The sequence below is a fragment of the Protopterus annectens genome, chromosome 2.part0, assembly GCF_019279795.1.
Source record: "Protopterus annectens isolate FY-2018-M chromosome 2.part0, PAN1.0, whole genome shotgun sequence".
In the NCBI taxonomy this organism is placed as follows: Eukaryota; Metazoa; Chordata; order Ceratodontiformes; family Protopteridae; genus Protopterus; species Protopterus annectens.
In genome coordinates this window covers 941,684,734-941,703,455 of record NC_056728.1, presented here as the reverse complement: position 1 = coordinate 941,703,455, position 18,722 = coordinate 941,684,734, and positions in this window count along the sequence as shown.

Here is an 18,722-nt window from a genome sequence, read left to right as displayed (position 1 = left end):
CCAAAAAGGTACCCTGGCTTTTGCCACCCAAGAAAAGTATTTTCCTGTGTCACTGTTGAGCAGAGCCACAGAAGTGATCCCAGGGGTGAATTTCCTATTTCCCATCCAATCATCAAGATTTTTCTTGAAGAGTGCTAATGAGGAGCTTTGTTTGATATAGATAGGTAGTTTATTCCAGAGTATGGGAAGTCTCTGGGACAGGAATCTATCCCTCCGGCATGTTCTGTTTATTGTGGTGACAAGGTTTAGGTCCCTAGAGCGTGTAGCTCGGAGGGATTGGGATTTCTTTAAGTGGAGCAAGTCCAACAGCTCTGGGTTTGACATAGCTTTGTATGTCAGGCAGAGATCACCTCTGAGTAGGTGATATGCGATGGAGTAAAGCTGGAGTTTTTTGAGACAGTCTGCGTAGGGCATCAGTTTGAGGCTAGTAATCCTCTTTGTGAGGTATTTCTGCAGCCTTTCCAGTTGTTGTAGATGTCTTGTGAGGTACATACCAAAAGGGGCGTTGTACTCTATAATGGGTCTAATGAGTGATGAGTAGAGGGGAACAATGACCTCTTTTTTTCTGGATGAGAAACCTTTTGTGATGAGGTGTGCCATGTAGAAGGATTTCCTGACTACTGTGGCGATGTGATTATCAAAGGAGAGACTACTGTCCACCTGTGTCCCAAGGTCTCTTATCACACTTTCCATGTTAAGTATACTACTGCCTATGTTGTAGTTCATGGGTACAGAGTTTTTACCAAAGGGGATGACAATGCACTTTTTGGCATTGAGCTTGAGACCATGGCTTTGACACCAGGCATCTGTCTCAGTGAGGCCCTTTTGTAGGATGTCCACATTGTTAGGAGTTTCGATTATGGCTCCTAGTTTGCAGTCATCTGCGAACTTTGTTAGCCAAAGACCTTCTGTGTTAGCCTGTACTTCAGAGAAGTAGATACCAAACAGGAGTGGACCCAGGACTGAACCCTGTGGTATTCCACTTGTCACTGGTCTGACATCAGATTTGGAGTCTGCTACTTTCACACTGTGGGTTCTGTCAGTGAGCCAGTTGGCAACCCATCTTGTGACATAGGGATTTATACCTAGTTTAGTGAGTTTATCTATAATTCCAGAGTGGGGGATGGTGTCGAAAGCTTTGGCAAGATCTAGATAGGCTGTGTGAACCACCTTACCCTCATCTATGGCTTTGGTGACTGCTTCAAAGAAATCTATCAGGTTTAAGAGACATGATCTGCTTTTTACAAACCCGAACTGGGTGGGGACCAGAGTTTGGAGATTACCAATATCTTTGTTTATAAGTTCCATGATGATGCGTTCCATGGCCTTGCAGACCAGGCTCATCAGGCTAATGGGGCGGTAGTTCATGGGGTCTGTGGTGGCTCCCCCCTTGTGGAGTGGGATAACCATCACTGTGCGCCATTCAGTGGGCACAAAGCCTGAGGTGAGACTATTTTTGAACATGGTACTTAGGTGGGTGCCAGTTCGTTCTGTAGTTCATGTAGAATGCAGCCTGGGATGTTGTCTGGTCCCATGGATGCTGTGTTCTTGGCTTTGGAGAGTATGTTTTTTACCTGTGCAGCCATGATTACAGGAACTTTGCATTCTTCTGGTATAGAGATGGGCTCTTTAGGGGATGAGAAGGGGGTAAAGTTAGCACTGAACCTATCTGCCAGGATGTTGACAATATCAGTTGGGTCTGTATATTTAGTGCTATTGTGCTGTAACTCAGAGCAGATCTGAGTGTTCCCATTGAGATTCTTGACATAGCTATAGAATGCTTTGTGGTTGTCTTTAGAATCAGTGGCAATTTTGTTTTTGTAACTAGCTTTGGAGGATTTTATCAGGGATCGCAGTTTCTTACTGAGGCTGACCCAGGATCTCCTCAACTCATGGGATTTTACTCCCTTTTGCAACAGTTTCTTCCTTTTTTTGTACAGTTTGTTTATGGCAGGGGGCCACCAGATTGGCTTCCTTTTTTGGAGGATAGCGTCTTGGTTCTGTTTGGGATAGCACGATACATGCACTCGTGTAAGTGCTTATAAAGTGCAATTGTGTAGGATTCAGTAGTCATAACTGTATTGTCCATCTGCATGGGTGTCATGAAGTTCACCACTTCTGTCTTAAGAAGCATGAAGTTGGCTTTGGAGAAATTTTTTACCGTGGTTTCCTTAATGGGGGGGGGGGGGGTGGCAGGATCTGGATATCTAGGGTAATTAGCTTACGGTCAGATCGGACCAATGAGGCATTGACTTCAGGTGAGGAACACCGGTCACTCATGTTGGTAATGACTAGATCTAGGATATTGTTGCCCCTGGTGGGGGTGTGGATTAGTTGATCCAGGGCATTGGAGTTTATGAATTCCAGAAAGCGTTGAGCGAAGGAGTTGGCACATGAGTAGTTTTCCCAGTAGTTAATGGTGGGGTAGTTGAAATCGCCCATTATTAGGGTGTTTTGTTGAACCCTAATAATTTCCAGTACATCAGGAAAAGAGGAGTGGGAATCCTGGGACATGGTGGGGGATCTGTAGCAAGCTAAAATGTGGATTGCAGTTTTGCCCAGAGTTAGTTGCACTTGGATAACCTTGGCTGTGTTATGCTGAGCAACTATCCTGGAGGTGTGGATATCCTTAATGAATATGGACACACCTCCACCTTTGGTGTTCCGGTCCACGTTACATGGCTGAAATGTGTGGTATGAGTTATAGCCTGGTAGTACAGGGGTGCTCTCTGGAGCCTTGAATCAGGTCTCAGTCACTGCACAGATATTGATGTTCTCCATTTTAAGGAGTGCCTCGGGTGAGTGCATTTTGAGATTTAGACTTCTAGCATTGAGTAGCATCACCCTCAGTTTTTGCTTGCCTGTTCCTGTTACGGTGGTGAATTTGTCATTTGAACTTGCCTAAAAAAGGCACTATGGGGTGGCAAGAACCTTAGCCAGTATCTGGAATCCCAGGGGTGACAGGTGCAGGCCATCTCTGGCAAAGCATTGTGGTCTGTCGACCATGTCATCCCAGGCAGACAGATACTGGATCCCTTTACAATGACACCAGAAGCTTAGCCAATTGTTGAAGTCAATCATTTTGTCCTTGTACTGCGTTATCATTCTGGGTGATGGCAGGATGCTACTCAGGGCTAGGGTCATACCTGCCTTGGCTACAACATCGGAGAGCTCTTCCATGTCTAATTTTCATGTAGTCCAGGGAGGTACATCTCAGGTCGTTCACCCCAACATGGACAATGACAGAGTCATATTTGTACTTGTTGTGGAGTGACCTGAGTGCGTGGGTTATGTGGCAGATCCTGGCACCCGACAGGCAGCTGACAGTAACCTTCTCCTTGTTTAGCCTGGTGAGTGGGATATCACTGTGCCTGACTATAGAGTCACCTATAACTAGTGTGTTGGGTATGTTGTTTTGCCTGTTGAGTTAAGGAGCAAAAGAAAAAAAAATATCCTGTTGCACTTGAGGAGAAAAAAAGGACCTTTCATACTGAGGAGCCAAATAACATGCTACGAATGTAACAAGCAGATAAATAGCACACACTGAGCATTGAGTGCTTCAACCCTGACCGAAAATGCAGTATCAGCATTCATTTGTGAACACCAGTACTACACTAGGCCAGCCATAGTGCACTTAAGTCCTTAGTACCTAACCACAAATGCAGTATTAGCAGTCAGAAACCAAATGTCAGTAATGTGAGTCTTGCTTCCTGACATCTTGTTCCACCATAGATGCACATCTGTCATATATTGTTTCTTCTGTGATTTAATGTGATCACAGAGTCATTAAAGTGGAAGAGACTGATGTACAGATTTTTCTCTAGTAGGGTCTTCTGAGTTTGGGTCAAGTCAGGTCAGAGAACTCCCCCCTCTTCCACAACCCACACACGCACACACACACACACACACACACACACACACACACACACACACACACACACACACACACACACACACGCACACACACACGCACACGCACACACACACACACACGCACACACACACACACACACACACACACACACACACACACACACACACACACACACACACACACACACACACACACACACACACCTTCTCTTGACACATTCAAAGTCAGAAACTGCATTGCCATGTGAGAAATGAAGAGAAAGCCTAGCTCCATGTTGCTGGGTGAGATACACTTATCCTGTGAATGGAAACAAAGATCTGAGACAAGGAAAAGTTCCATGTGAGAATAATGTTTTTGCAGCCACTGGCAGTGATCTACCCACTGCATGATCTACATATGAAAGTGGTCTTGGGACATACATCATATGCCCTGGATGATGTAATAGAAGACAGGACGGACCTATCTTATTGATACAACCCACAAAGCTAAACATTAAGCTTCTAGACTATCCCTAATAGAAGAAAAATGCAATTGCAATTCCGAATGGTATTCTGAAATGCAAAACAAATGAATTGCACAGGAAACCTGGAGGATTCTTTCAGTTAATAGTCACCCCAAGTGACAGCAGCCTAGACAAATTTTGCCCTTTGTCACGACTTAGGAATCATGCATTTGTGAGAACACCAAGCCTTCATCCAGAATGAGAATCATGAGAAATGTGTGAAGCTGGAGGACCTTTGCCATAATGATAAACATTTCATAATGATAAACATTTGGCCAAAAGACCCAAGAAATGCAGAAAATGCAAAACAAAAGTTGGAAACACCTTTTTCTAAGAGGTTTTATCCATCCGGAGCAAAATGCAGGAACCACCTTATTAAATGCCAGATACAAATATGTCAGAATTCATCCATCAAGTGTATTAACACCATTGAAAAGTCCCATTTCAATTGCATCATTACAGTTTGGGGTGAACTAACAAAACTTTACAAACACAATGAGAATGATAAGGCTGCTTAAATTCACAGCTGGCTGGGCACTGACTACAGTCGCAACTTATTCTTCTCTCATCTGGTTGGGAATCTCTACTGCTATGTTGGAAAGTCTGCACCAGTAACTTCCCTGAAACAGATTGGTCTCCCAGAGTAAGAGGTTATGCTGGATGTCTCCCACATTTCTTGAATATGACCTCTCGCTACAACATTCAAAACTTATCTGGCCTAACTGATGACACCACAGGGTATGGTAATGTCCTTAATTCAGTCTTCTACCAGTGTGGCTTGAGGTATAGTCAAGACTATTAAATAGCCAGCTTAGTAACAACCCCCTAAAGGAGGATTGATTGAAGATCAAATCAAGGAGGTTTGGTATTTGGAAAACTTCTTTGATGTGTGGTTGCCTTCATTCTCCTAAAAGATCAAAAAGATTTAGCAGTGGGGGAAAGGGGAAGAGTTATACAAATTCTCAGTGGTGAAAAGATCAATAGTTCTACTAAGAGGGCTTTCAAAGAACACTTAAATTTAAAATAGGTATGTATGACAGAAACCCATATTTCCTTATGAACTGATATTGGTGCACTGGAGACAGGTGCCAGAAGACACGGTCCTGGCAATCATTTCTGTCATGTAATTAATATAGTGGTCTTTGGGTAACCCTATTAATAATGCAGCATAAATGTCTTTCTCTACAGCCTCCTAACCATATTATTTATGAAGTGTGGTCATTTTTATGGCTTTCTCAACTAGAGAAGTTTAGTAATAAGCTACACGAGACAAGTAATTATGAGCCCACACCCTCAAAGTTTCAGAATAAATAATTTTTACCAAAACTGTAATTATTCTGTGATTTTCTACTTTGATATCCGGAGACTGGTTAAGTGCTGCAGTTTCTGCAGATATGTGTTGCTATCCACAGATGCTAGATAAAGTGAGAACTGTTTCATCATGTCATGCAAATCAAAATGCCACTTAACCAAATTTATCACAACAATCACTGATTACCTCTGGAGAAAAGCTCACATACCCCAATGCATGCTGCAGACACATGTTATCAACTCTGAAGTCACCAGATCTTTGAGTGAAAGCTCCATTCCTTAGAGTGATTGCTTTGGCCATTGAAGGTTTGGTGACATGCCATTTGGATGAATGTAGCTTTGGGAAATTCAAAAAGACTGAGTGTTGTTCACCCAAACTATTTTCACCAACAGTGCAGTTTGCTTTTTCTTTTACTGTTGTGCTACCTCAGAGATGGTATGCATAAGGATGGGCCTGATGACCAAAGCTTTTATGAAGAACACATAGAAAAATAACACTGCTCGTGCCTCTGAGAACCTTGTCTGGTTGATAGAACATACAATTCTGACTTGGGATGCCTTTTGAGAAGAGAATTCCAGTCTGGAGGGTAGGAAGGAAACAAAATGGTCAGACTTCTAGCTGATGAAATACCTAAATCTAGGTAATTTTAGTTGGCATCCATGGCATCCATAATAGGAGGCTCCTTGAAAGGGATAATGCAGGGCTTTTCTCCTTTCTTCCCAGGGTAAGAATTCAGATGCTTTTAAGGAAAGAAAAAACACAAGGGGTACATAGCCATTCCATTTAGTGTTTCCTGAGCCTGATGATATAACCATAGGAAGTGTTCTCAGGAAGGAAGCAAAAGAACAGGAGTCATTGTCCTGCCATTATCTGGTACAGAGATCCCCACCCTTTCCTATCTGGCAACAGCTTAAGAACCAGGAGAAAGTGTGTAGCACTCATAGCCCTCCTGCATGAGGGATGGAGTGACAACATAGGCTACATGTTTAGCCTTTGGATATAAATCAAAGTACCCCCTGATCCTCTTTACGTATAACCAGAATAAATGGATGAACAACTTGCAAATACACCCCTGGTTTGGCCCTTCAAGCTCTCTAGGTATAAATTAGTCATGTCAATTGGTATCTTCGATTTGGCATATCGTAGTTACACTACTAGTGGTCATCTACAGACAATATTGACCTATTAACTTATCGACGTATGAACCTACCTTAAGAATAAATGGACTCATTAAGCTGTGATATCACATGATAAAACTGCGTTGATACAATTACTTAAGTGGGATCATGTTGAACCTGCTTCACCTCTGTCAGTTTGCTTTTAGCTTGTGGGGCTGCATGGGATGTTTCTCTGTTCTCAGAAGTGAGCAGTTTGCTTTAAAATAGTCTAGTTAACATTGTCAAATAAAATAAATACAGTAATACTACTGTTTTCATTATTGCTGCTGCTTTTCCTCTAGGATCGCCTCTATAAATGGAACTAGGCCTCTAAGTATCCCCTCTGAAAATGGGACTGGGCCAGCAGAGTTAACTTAGGTAGGTAAGTAAATAAATAAATAAATAAACGAAATAAATAGTTATGCAGCGATAAGTCTCATGGTGTCTTGTCCTAAACATTTTATAAGACAGGCTTGAAACAGTGTGCCATTAGGACAAAATGATGGTCAAAATGGCCATTATAAATTTACAAACATCAACATTTCAAAACATCCAGTTTCATATAAAGTATAGTTGGTAGTTCCCTTACTTTGGACATACAAAGAATATTTAGTTCGATATGAAGCTGGTATTTTCATTAATTTTAAATGTTACAAAATAAAAATATTAAAATTCAGCATGCAACATTTCCCTTTAAGCTAGAAATGTGTTAAAGGTTGATGTATATGCAACTGTCCTTCAAGATATAGCACTTGATATACAAACAGCATAGCCAAACATAGTCAGTAGTTTAGGACACACTTCTTGAGAATGGTCACTAGTAAAAAGGTTAACCTTCCCCAACATCTGGTGTCAGCAGTGTAGATTTACAACCCATACTGTGACAAGGAAATTTGTAGCAAAGGTTCATTGGTGATTGTTAGGCTAACAATCCCACAGGGCCTGAGGGTTATTAGGCTAATGATCCCATAGGGTCCTTTTAAGCCTAGCCATACTTCCCAACATCAAACAATAGCATTGATTGTGAGAATGTAACACCAACACCCTTATTATTGAAGAGTCTACAATCAGTCACTTATCTAGGAGCATGACTAACCTAAGTTCTGATTTAATAACAGTTCACCACCTGTGCAAAAATGTAGGATATTATAAAAGCTATTATTAAACATATGCACCACACTTAAATATGGAAATCTGATATTTGATGCAGGTACATGTAAGTTAAGATCTTATTCGTTATTACAGCTAAAAAGGAACTTTGTAGATCTACGTAATATATTAAATTAGTTTGAATATTACTTTATGCAATATCCTCCCCTCCCCAGGCCATGCTCCATGTTTAGATTATAAGGCATTTAAGTTCAATGGATGGTGTCACAGATGGTGTTTTTAACAAAAAGTCTGTATCTTCAGTTTGTGGGATAGCTTATTAGGAAATCATAGTCTTTTTTTACAGTTAGTGGTTTACACCTTCCATTTCTTGTGGTGAATATTATCTTAATGCCCTGAATGAGGATACTAGCCATTTTGTTAATGATGGAGCCTAAAAAAAAAAAAACAACTACATAACATACATCTTAACCTCTTAGTGCAAGAAATCTGGACAAAGCCTAAAATAATGGGGGGGGGGGGGGCAAATGCCCAAAATAGGGACACATTTTAAATATTGTTCTTTTAAAATTAGAAAGTTGCTAGAATAACATGAGTTGTTAGCATGCATTTTCTAAAGGATATGAAGTCTGAAACTGAAATGTATGTCATTATTTAGTGACATCAAGTCTCAGTGACTTGCCAGAAAAACACAACTTTTATGAAGAACAGATCAAAAATAGAAGGCAAAAAATATGGACATTCTGCATAAATCTGGGCAGTTGAGAGGTATGACACAAAAAGAAAAAAGCAGTGCCATGGATAAAACTTTGTAGCTTTCAATTTATCATGATCTGAGACCACTACTGCAGAAATATGTGGTAGACATGGCCTCTAAGTTTTATTTTTCAAAGGGCAGACCCCGTACTCATACTGGGTGCTCTTTCACATTTGCATACTGCTCAGCAAAATTCAACAGATAAAAATGGAACCTACAAAGTCATATTATTCTATGAATTCTTCTGATGTTGCATGTTTGTCTTTTCTGCATAATAGCTGAAACACAGATTGCTATTGACTCTATTTATTGCACTCCTCCAATCTGCACTGATGACTGGATTTTAAAATTAAGCTTGTTTGCCGCATAGTTCATCATGATTGCTCTCTTATGTAAATATACTAAAGCCTTGAAAAATCACCCAATCAACTGTACCTAAGGGACTACAACTACTTAAGTGACAGACACAGACACTTCATAATTAAGTGTCAGCCTTCTAATACCAATAAAATCATTTACAAAACTTTAGAGGAGAAAATATGCAATCTCAAGACACATTCTTGCAGATGTAGTTCACATTTCTTGAGGGGTTCCTGAAACATGGGCCTCATTACAACCACTTTTTCATTCACATAAACAAGATATCTGAGCACTTTTATCAATAGACCTTAACTCACTGCAAACTGAAACTCTTATAGTTCACAAATCTATAGCCAAACTGCTACAATTTCTGAAGTTTTCAGAATTTTTTTTAGACAACTGCAAAGAAAAGCAGGAAATTCCACATAAAACAATGGCATCATAATTTTGAGAGATTCATATTACTGTGGCCTGCACAGCTGCATAGAAGTTGGAGTTGCTGCCTCACATTGCTTGATTCTCCAGTTTATTTTTCAGTGCCTTCTGTGTATTGTCTACATACCCTTCCTGTGTCTTTGTACCTTTTGCCATGCATTCTGATTTCCTCATACATTCCAAAGACATAACATAGGTGAAAAGGTGTTGTTTCAAATTACCTGAAAGTACAGGAACAGTGTGTGTGTGTGTGTGTGTGTGTGTGTGTGTGTGTGTGTGTGTGTGTGTGTGTGTGTGTGTGTGTGTGTGTCTGTGTAACAGTTTCTGTGATGGACTGATAGTGTTACCATAATTAGTTCCTCTGCCTTGATCCTAACAGTAACAAGCATTGTGATAGGCTCTGTTTTTCCTGCTGTCTATAGATGTTTAAAGCACATAACATGGAATGGAAGAATGAATGAGCTGTGGTTTGCAGCTGCTTAGAGCCTGATGCTGGCTGAAGGGCTCAGCTATACAAAAATTAATTAAAAAAAAGTTTAATTTCCACTCCTACAACATTAAAAGCACCTACATCTATTACCTCCTGGTCAGCATCTCTCTTGCAAAAGGATTTCCTCCTGGCATGCAACAGCTCCAGCCAGTCAGATGGCATATGGCAGAAGAACAGGGAATTGGTACAGGATTTAATGTGAATGCAAGATGGAAGGGTGTATTTCTAATAAAAGTCAAACAGGAATATCCTTTTTGTATTCAGCAATGACAAACAGAGCAAATCTTTGCAGCCCGACCAACAACAGAACTTTAACAGTCATGTGCATGATGAACGAGAGGTTGAATTTTAGAACAAGAGGTATGTGTGCATGTGAGAGAGTATGTGTGTGTGTGTGTGTGTGTGTGTGTGTGTGTGTGTGTGTGTGTGTGTGTGTGCAAAATGACCCCAGTTAAGGGTCACTAACTAAAGTGACTTGCTTAGTCTCTGTCAGTCAATGTCATTTATCAGATTTTCAGTTTTTATGGTTTAAAAAAATACATGTTGATACAAAGCCTGCTGTTCTGTTAACGTTTTAGGTGATTAAAAGTAGCTTGTTGTTATCTGTCTCCAGTTTTGCAGAACAACTCTAATTTTGCTTTATATTTATGTGCTGTCCTTCAGCAAATCCTTTTTAGTAAACAGGAGCATCATCATATGAGCCATGATTTTGGATGTGATCCTTGGTTTCCTTAATGTCAACAGTGCGTTTATTACTTAGCTGCAAATAAACTGGATAGCATTGAGCCTAAGAGTTTAATGTTAATATTTTAACAATGAAGATAGCATAGAGTCTAAGAGTTTAATGTTAATATTTTAACAATGAACACTTAATTTAGCTTGTTTTTTGCAAGCAAATGGGTGTGAAATGCAATGTGTTTGGGTTACACAGTTTGTCTAGCACTTAGTGCAGATGAGTAAGGCTATGAGCAGTTAAAAAGTTGTTTTTTTATAGTAAATTGTTGGATTCCCTCAGCCTTTATTTGTCTTTTCTGTAACTCTGCCAAGATTCTTCACCAGGCAGTACTCCAGAAAAGGGACACTTGGTCCAGTGGGCTGTACCAGGCTGTTAGCAAATTCCAGCACCCTTGACATACAGTAGATGATAATTAGTAATTCACTACATGCTATCTGAGTATGAATCCCAGCATGTCTGTTGTAGTCTAATGGGTTGCTAGATGCATTTTTCACTGAATGTGAGTTTCAAGGGAAGAGAAGTTTACTATTTTCATACAAACTCTTTTTTCAATGTTAGTGTGTTTTGTTTAAAAAATGGCTGTAATTTATTTGTAAAATGTGAAATAAAAGTGTTAAATGAAACCCAAATCTCTGTGAGAATTCTAAAAGTAAATTATAAAATAGTATATACACCAACAGGTTTGAACAGTGTATATTATAACTGGGAGAGAGATTGTGCCAAGCAGTGGGATATTAGTATGGATGGTGGGGGACTAATTCATTGCCCTGCACAGAGTCTCATTTGTCCATGATCCAGCTCTGTTGACTCTGGAGGTTTATACTGCAACAGTACAGTATTGTAAGCCATTCAATAGGTCATACCTATACTGAATGATGTCAGAAGAGATAGTTATTCTTGATAACAGAGAAGATATAAGGAGTTCAAAAATGAAATGTAGGTGTCCTGAAAGCATATAAGTCTCCACCTCCACAAAATGTTTGTTATATGGAATACTATTTCTGATTTTTGAATGACTTGCAGGTTGTTGAACAAAAGCTGCTGCAGCATTTATATTATAGGTAATTGCTTTGCTTTTTTCATTGCACACTGGAATGAATTAATTCATTTCTGGGGCTGGGTTGTATAATATAGTCTAAACATGTTGCATTTTAGTAGTCTAAACATTAACTTATCCACAACCCATTTCCCTGTTTTTGCACATGCAGTCAGGGTATTACTTTGAGTGATGATCATCTAGAGTTAAGGTTCACACTGCTGGATGTCTAGCCCTGCTGCAGCTGTTTTTCCATTCTATGCACTCACATGCACATGCACATCTATGGCCAATTTAGAGTATTCAGTGCACCTACTGCATGTCTTTGGAAACCATAACACCTGGAGAAAACCCATGCAAACACAGGAAGGACATGTAGACTCTGCACAGGAGGCACCCCATCTGAGAATTGAACCAGATAATCCCTTGCTGTGAGGTGACAATGCTACTTGCTGTGCCACTACGTTGCATTTATATTTTTTGCAGTATAGTCTTTATAGCCTTCAGCAACTGTAAAGGGGCTGACATATGTCAAGTCATATAGTTTGCATTATTTGGAGTGATGATCAGAACCAACTGACCTTCAGCACTCATGATATAGTCATTGTTGTGAATTACTGTGATATAGTCTTCTAAACAAGATTGGATTATAAAGGATTTCTGCATTTACTTAAAAAAAATGTTAACTCTGGCAGTTAGCACTGAGGACTAAAACTCTGATTTGTTCATGAGCTGCTTCCTGTGCCAAGGATGTAGAGTTTGAATGTTTCCACCTTCATTTAATTACTGTGTGACATTCTTTGGTTAAGTGATTTGCTTAGCGCTTTAGAGAAATTTGGTACTTGGCATAAGCTTCTTAATTGTCTCAAGGGCTGCATGTCCAGTAGTTATGATCCTGCTGTTATTGTTTGCCAGCCATTCCCTATTGCTTAGCAGATCTTGTTCAGGAAATGTTATGGCAATATCATCACTGCATCTTTTTTTTAATGCACCATGGGCAGAATTTCTTCAAGGGTAGCAGGCACTGCATTTGTAGATGAAGCACTGAAATGCAAAGATGTTTGCCAGCAGCAATATCTACATTAGTAATAGTTCTCTTTAATGTGGAATTATTTAGATAATTTTTACTTCTGCAGAGATTGTGCATATTTGCTTAGCATATGTTATCTATTGTTAGTACTTCTCATGTTCTCATAAATACGTTTCTTTTTAAACTGTGTTACACATGGGTCGATCTTATTGTGTGATTCTAGTGATCTTTATACAGTTTCTTGTAGTTCATCCAAAGTTATCAATAAAGTACATGTAATTTATTTCTCCATATGAATGCTGATGGGGATGGGGGGACTGTCTTCAGATGAAAGTACTTCATGTTCAAATCATCTGCTCATTTTTAAACAGTCTTTAATCAGGCTTTGCAGGGCTAGTGTGTGTGTGTGTGTGTGTGTGTGTGTGTGTGTGTGTGTGTGTGTGTGTGTGTTGTCTGTGCATGTGTGTGAGTTGTGTGTGTGTGTGTGTGTGTGTGTGTGTGTGTGTGTGTGTGTGTGTGTGTGTGTGTGTGTGTGTGTGTGTGTGTGTGTGTGTGTGTGTGTGAATTAAAATGGAATATTTTGCCTACTGTGTGTTTGTGTGAAGCAAATTTGTAATGTGTGACTTTGGTCATTATTATCAATTTTTTGACAAAGTCATCTAAGAAGGATGTGGTCATCAATGTAGATATAGTTGCTGGGTTTGGGGGATGTCCTTGGATAAAAATGACTGACCCTACTGATTTAATAAAGTTGAAAAGTCATTTGTCTATCTTTGTCAGACTAGTATGCATTCGTGTAAAGCAAACTGTAATACTTTACTGTGACCATTTTTATCACAGTCAGCCATGTGATGTGTACCCAGTAAAGTGCCCGCAATTGTTGTGTATGGATTTTGGTGAACTCTAATGATCTGAGTGATATTTTATGGTTGAAATGTTCTGAAATGGGTACTTTTGTCATTATTTGTTCATACATTTTGTTTCACTGCTTACTGGAAAAAATGTTCATAACTACAAATTTAAAATGCACTCTAGCAAGTGTGGATGTATTAAAGGAGAAATATAATTTTAAACACTCAGGAATCTGAATCAAAGAACACATGCATGGACTTAAAATGTGTGCATAGGGTCCATCGTTTGAAAACAGCTTGGGGCATAAGGTGCACTTAATCCTCCACTGGCCTTTAAGTGTGAACTTTTGCTCATGCTAAATCTGTTTTCTATTCAGATTGTTTTGTTTAGCAAATGACCATAAGTGTTTGTGCTATACAATTTGAAATAAAAGTTTTAAATCAAATCTAAATCTCTCTAATCACTGTAAAAATGAAGAAAGCAGTAAGCATGCTGACAGGTTTTAAAACTGGGGAGAGACAGCCAAGGGATGGGGCACTGGACTAGTTGTGGGTAGGTGGAGGGCCCTGATGCATTACCTGGACTAGGACCTAATTTGACCATGATTTGGATCTAGTTTTCAGAAATAAACTTAACAAAAGAGCCATATTATTGTATAGAAAAGTTACTTTTCAATCAGTTGGTTAAAGTTCCAACAGTTTTCCAATCTATAAAATTTCAATCTGATTCTATTTAAGAATTCAATGTAGCACTTAATTTGTTTCATTTTTAACTTGTTTATAATGGTCTGCCTTACAGCAACATTGTCATGGTGGAATAGTTTATTATGACTTTTTTCTGTTTCTAAGGTGGTGTTTATTTTTCTGATTTAATACTCTCACTTGCCACATATAGGTTAAATTACATTTATCTATTGAGAGGAGTTTGGCCATTGCAGTAAATACTTAGTATTACATTTAGGTAATGTGTCTAAAGTTGACCTGTCATACTTTTAATGGTCTGGCCCATGATTTTAAGTACTTTGTAGTTTTTCATTATTTGTATAAAAGAAAAAACTCTATTGCAGGAAAAACATTTATCACTTTCATTAATTTTTGTAAAAGCAGAAAAAATGCAAGTCAATAATGTTTTCAGCATCTTTTATTTGTCTAAGGATTGCAATTGTCATCAAGAGTCCTGTTATTAAATGAATAACATGGTTGGCATGATATTAAAGGCAGCTGCACTGAAAAAGTAAAGCATTTTCAGACTTTTCATGTATGTGTGTGTGTGTGTGTGTGTGTGTGTGTGTGTGTGTGTGTGTGTGTGTGTGTGTGTGTGTGTATTTGTGTGCATGTGCCCATATAAAAAATATTTGACAGGCCCATCTACAAATATATATAGATAGATAGATACAGACATATATACATACATATATATATATATATATATATATATATATATATATATATATTAGATAGATAGATATAGATATATTGATTTAGTGTTATGTATGTGTTGATGTGTTTAGTGCTTCTCCAAGGCTGCTGATTTAGTGTTGTGCATGTGTTGATGTGTTTAGTGCTTCTCCAAGGCTGCTGATTTAGTGTTGTGCATGTGTTGATGTGTTTAGTGCTTCTCCAAGGCTGCTGATTTAGTGTTGTGCATGTGTTGATGTGTTTAGTGCTTGTCCAAGGCTGCTGATTTAGTGTTGTGCATGTGTTGATGTGTTTAGTGCTTGTCCAAGGCTGCTGATTTAGTGTTGTGCATGTGTTGATGTGTTTAGTGCTTGTCCAAGACTGTCTTGTGTACTAGTATTACAGAAAGGGTAAAAGGGTTTTTATAAGGTAACATGCAGAGTTAAGGTTAGAGGCAAGGCAAGGTTAGGGTTAGGAGGCATTAATAAGGATTGTGCAGGGGGTGAAGTTTAGAGAACAAAAGTAGAGGACAGTGTTAGTGACTTCATTGTGGGACTAAGCACTTTAATAGGTAGATAAGTGGGTGTCGGGTTACTACCTCTGAAACACTGGGAGGCATTTTTGATTAGCACTCAGTATTTGTGGGTATGAGAAACTGGTTGATAGAGTGGTGGTGTGCTACTGCTGAAGAGATGGGCAAAAAGGGTGGTCTGTCTCTAGCCGGCAGGTCACTGGGGTTTAACAAGACCTACACATGGGTGTACAGAAATCCATGGAGGCAGTCTGAATCATAACAGCACATTCCATAGGTCACAGAGGAAGCCACATGTTCCACTACACACCCAGGTCTTTTGGTCAGATGTTTCATCTCTTATATTATTGAGAACGAGCATGCTTAACCTATTAAAAGTGAGTCTGTGTGATCTCTGTGCTGACCTGTCTATTTTAATATGATATACTGTAGATTTAAAATGATCATTATAAGCACAGCTAGATGATAGTTATTTTTTCTGGAGAAAATATCTGTTCAACCTTTTTTTTTTTTTTTTTTTTTTTTGATTTTGCTGTAAAGTGATGTATGCATTCTACATATTTAATTATCATGGCATTTTTATAATCTTAAGTAAAGTATTCAATTATAAACACTTCTAACTGGCTGATTATTGAAATAGATACTGGTATTTTATAGAAATAGTGAAGTATAGCTGTTGGTGTCCATCCTTAGAAGTGAGACTATTTTTGCTACATCTATATAATGTTTACTAATTGTGACCTAGGAGTTCAAGCCCTACCTAGCTGGTGACAGGATGATATAATTAAGCAAGAAGAGATGGTAGTAGTGAAAGGTATTATTAGACCCTTATGGTAATCAGTCTGTATGTTTGTGTGTGTGTGTGTGTGTGTGTGTGTGTGTGTGTGTGTGTGTGTGTGTGTGTGTGTGTGTGTGTGTGTGTGTGAGAGATGCTGCATAAGCTAAGATTCATTTACTGTTGGTAGTATAACACGGCATAACACTGAGCTGAAAGTGTAATGAGTAGAATCTTTTGAAGTCACTGGTCATAGCTTTACCCTCTCATCACAGAATGTTTGTGGTTTAAGGCTTACATTATTGATTTACAGGAGGCACCTGTCTAGGTGCAGCGTTTTAGGGGGTATGACTGACAGATGCTGATGCTGTGGAAGTGCAGTACTGGCATTTAGAAGGAATTGCTGATACTGTATCTGCAGTTCTGGATTTACCATCAGGAATATACTGTTTCTGTAGTTCTGGATTTACGGTCAGCAATAACAAACAGAAACTGTATTATCCCCATTTAATATGAATTTAATATAGCATTTGGCATTTAATTATTGTTGTCTGGCCAACCTAATATATATTTTTTTTATTTTATTTATTTATTTTACATTTGTTAACCGGGTTAGTCCAGCTGAGCATTTAGCCCATTTTCAGTGGAGACCCGAGGAGAAAAGCTCCGCAGTCAGTATTGACATTTTACATACAATTAATCAAACACAGCTTTGCTACCATCCATACCTCATCCACATGGAAGATGGCTACTGTCATCCCTCTGCACAGAAATGAATGGGGAATACAGGATTATGCAATTAAGTGTCCATCATTGGGGGGGGGGATATTGATTTAGTTAATGCTCAGTTTTGCTCATATCATATTTTTCTGTGTCTTTTTCATCTTTTCTCTATTGACCGTCAGCCCTTTCCCTCAATGACCAACTGATATTTTCACATCTCCAGTCTACCTGCTTCTTAGTTGTGGGATAAGAGCTGGCATCATACTGTCCACATCTTAGTGCAAAAAATCTGGACAAAACGTAAAATAGTGGGGGGGGGGGGGGCAGGTCCAAAAATAAGGACCAAACTTAAATATTGCTCTTATAGACCTAGACAGTGCTAGATTAACAGGATTTGTGTTAGCAAGCACTTTCTGAATGATATGAAGTCTGAAACTCAAATGCCATTATTTGGTAACTTCAATTCTCAGTGATTTTCCAGAAAACCACAATATTTATGTGGAACAAACCAAACAAATGGGTCAAAAATTTGGACGTTCTGCGAACATCAAGACAGTTGAGTGGTACAGCTGGCATCCAGAGGGACATCATCTTCATGGTTTTTAAAAAGGGATTGCATGCCCTAACTACTTTCACTTATGGCCAGAAAGTACATACTCGACTGGGGCAGGGTGTACAAAACTGGTGTTGAGGTTCATGCCTCCACTCATCCATCCTGGGTCCAACACTACTCTTTTTCATAGAGTAAGCATGCTGTCCCAGTAGCAGACTATTTCTGTTATGCAAATCCATAGACCAGCAACTGATACTCAGCTGTATTGCCTCACCACAGCCCTGCTGCTCCCATGGCTGGCTTACTTGGTACCAGAGCTTGCTGTTCAGAGCAGGATCACCAGAGGTGTGCTCATGACTTCATGTCTGTGCACCATGGAATCAGATAGCTAAATGCATTCTTAAAAAAAACAAACAAAAAAATATATCTCTGTTAAACATTGAGTACAAAATTATTGACCAGTTACTTATGTTTTATCTTTTTAAACAGTACCAACATCTCCTATCCAAATGTCTTTTTGGTTTTTTGCCCAGAGACTCACTATATGCAGTCAATAAAACTTTAGACTCTATTTTTCATAAGTCAGTAACATTATCTTATAGAGGCCTAATACAAATTTAATAATCACTGATGTGTTAAAGACATTTAAATGATTTATTTTGTGTTTGCAGGTTCTACACTAAGAACTTTCTTCTATTATAGTCACTACTGTTAATGCTCTTTCACACAAAACTTTGATCTTCTTTCATTTTCAGATTTATTAAGGTGCTTTATACACAAAACACCAAACTAAACACAAGCTAACCATATCTGATATGTATTACATTGATGTGCATTAAAACGAGGAAATAACTGGATTACAAAAAAACACTTTTACATTCTAAGAAAAGCTCATTTAAAGAAATCATCAGACTGAAAAACTGTGCTCTCACCAAATGCTGTCTCAGATATGATGTTTTAAGAGATTTGTGGATGTAGGTTATATAGATCACTAATGCAGCTGCCATGGTAGTAGAGTTCATGGGGAAGAAGTTTGTTAAGGAAAGGACTGAAACTGGAGGCCTTCAAAATGTACCTTTTGAAACACTAAA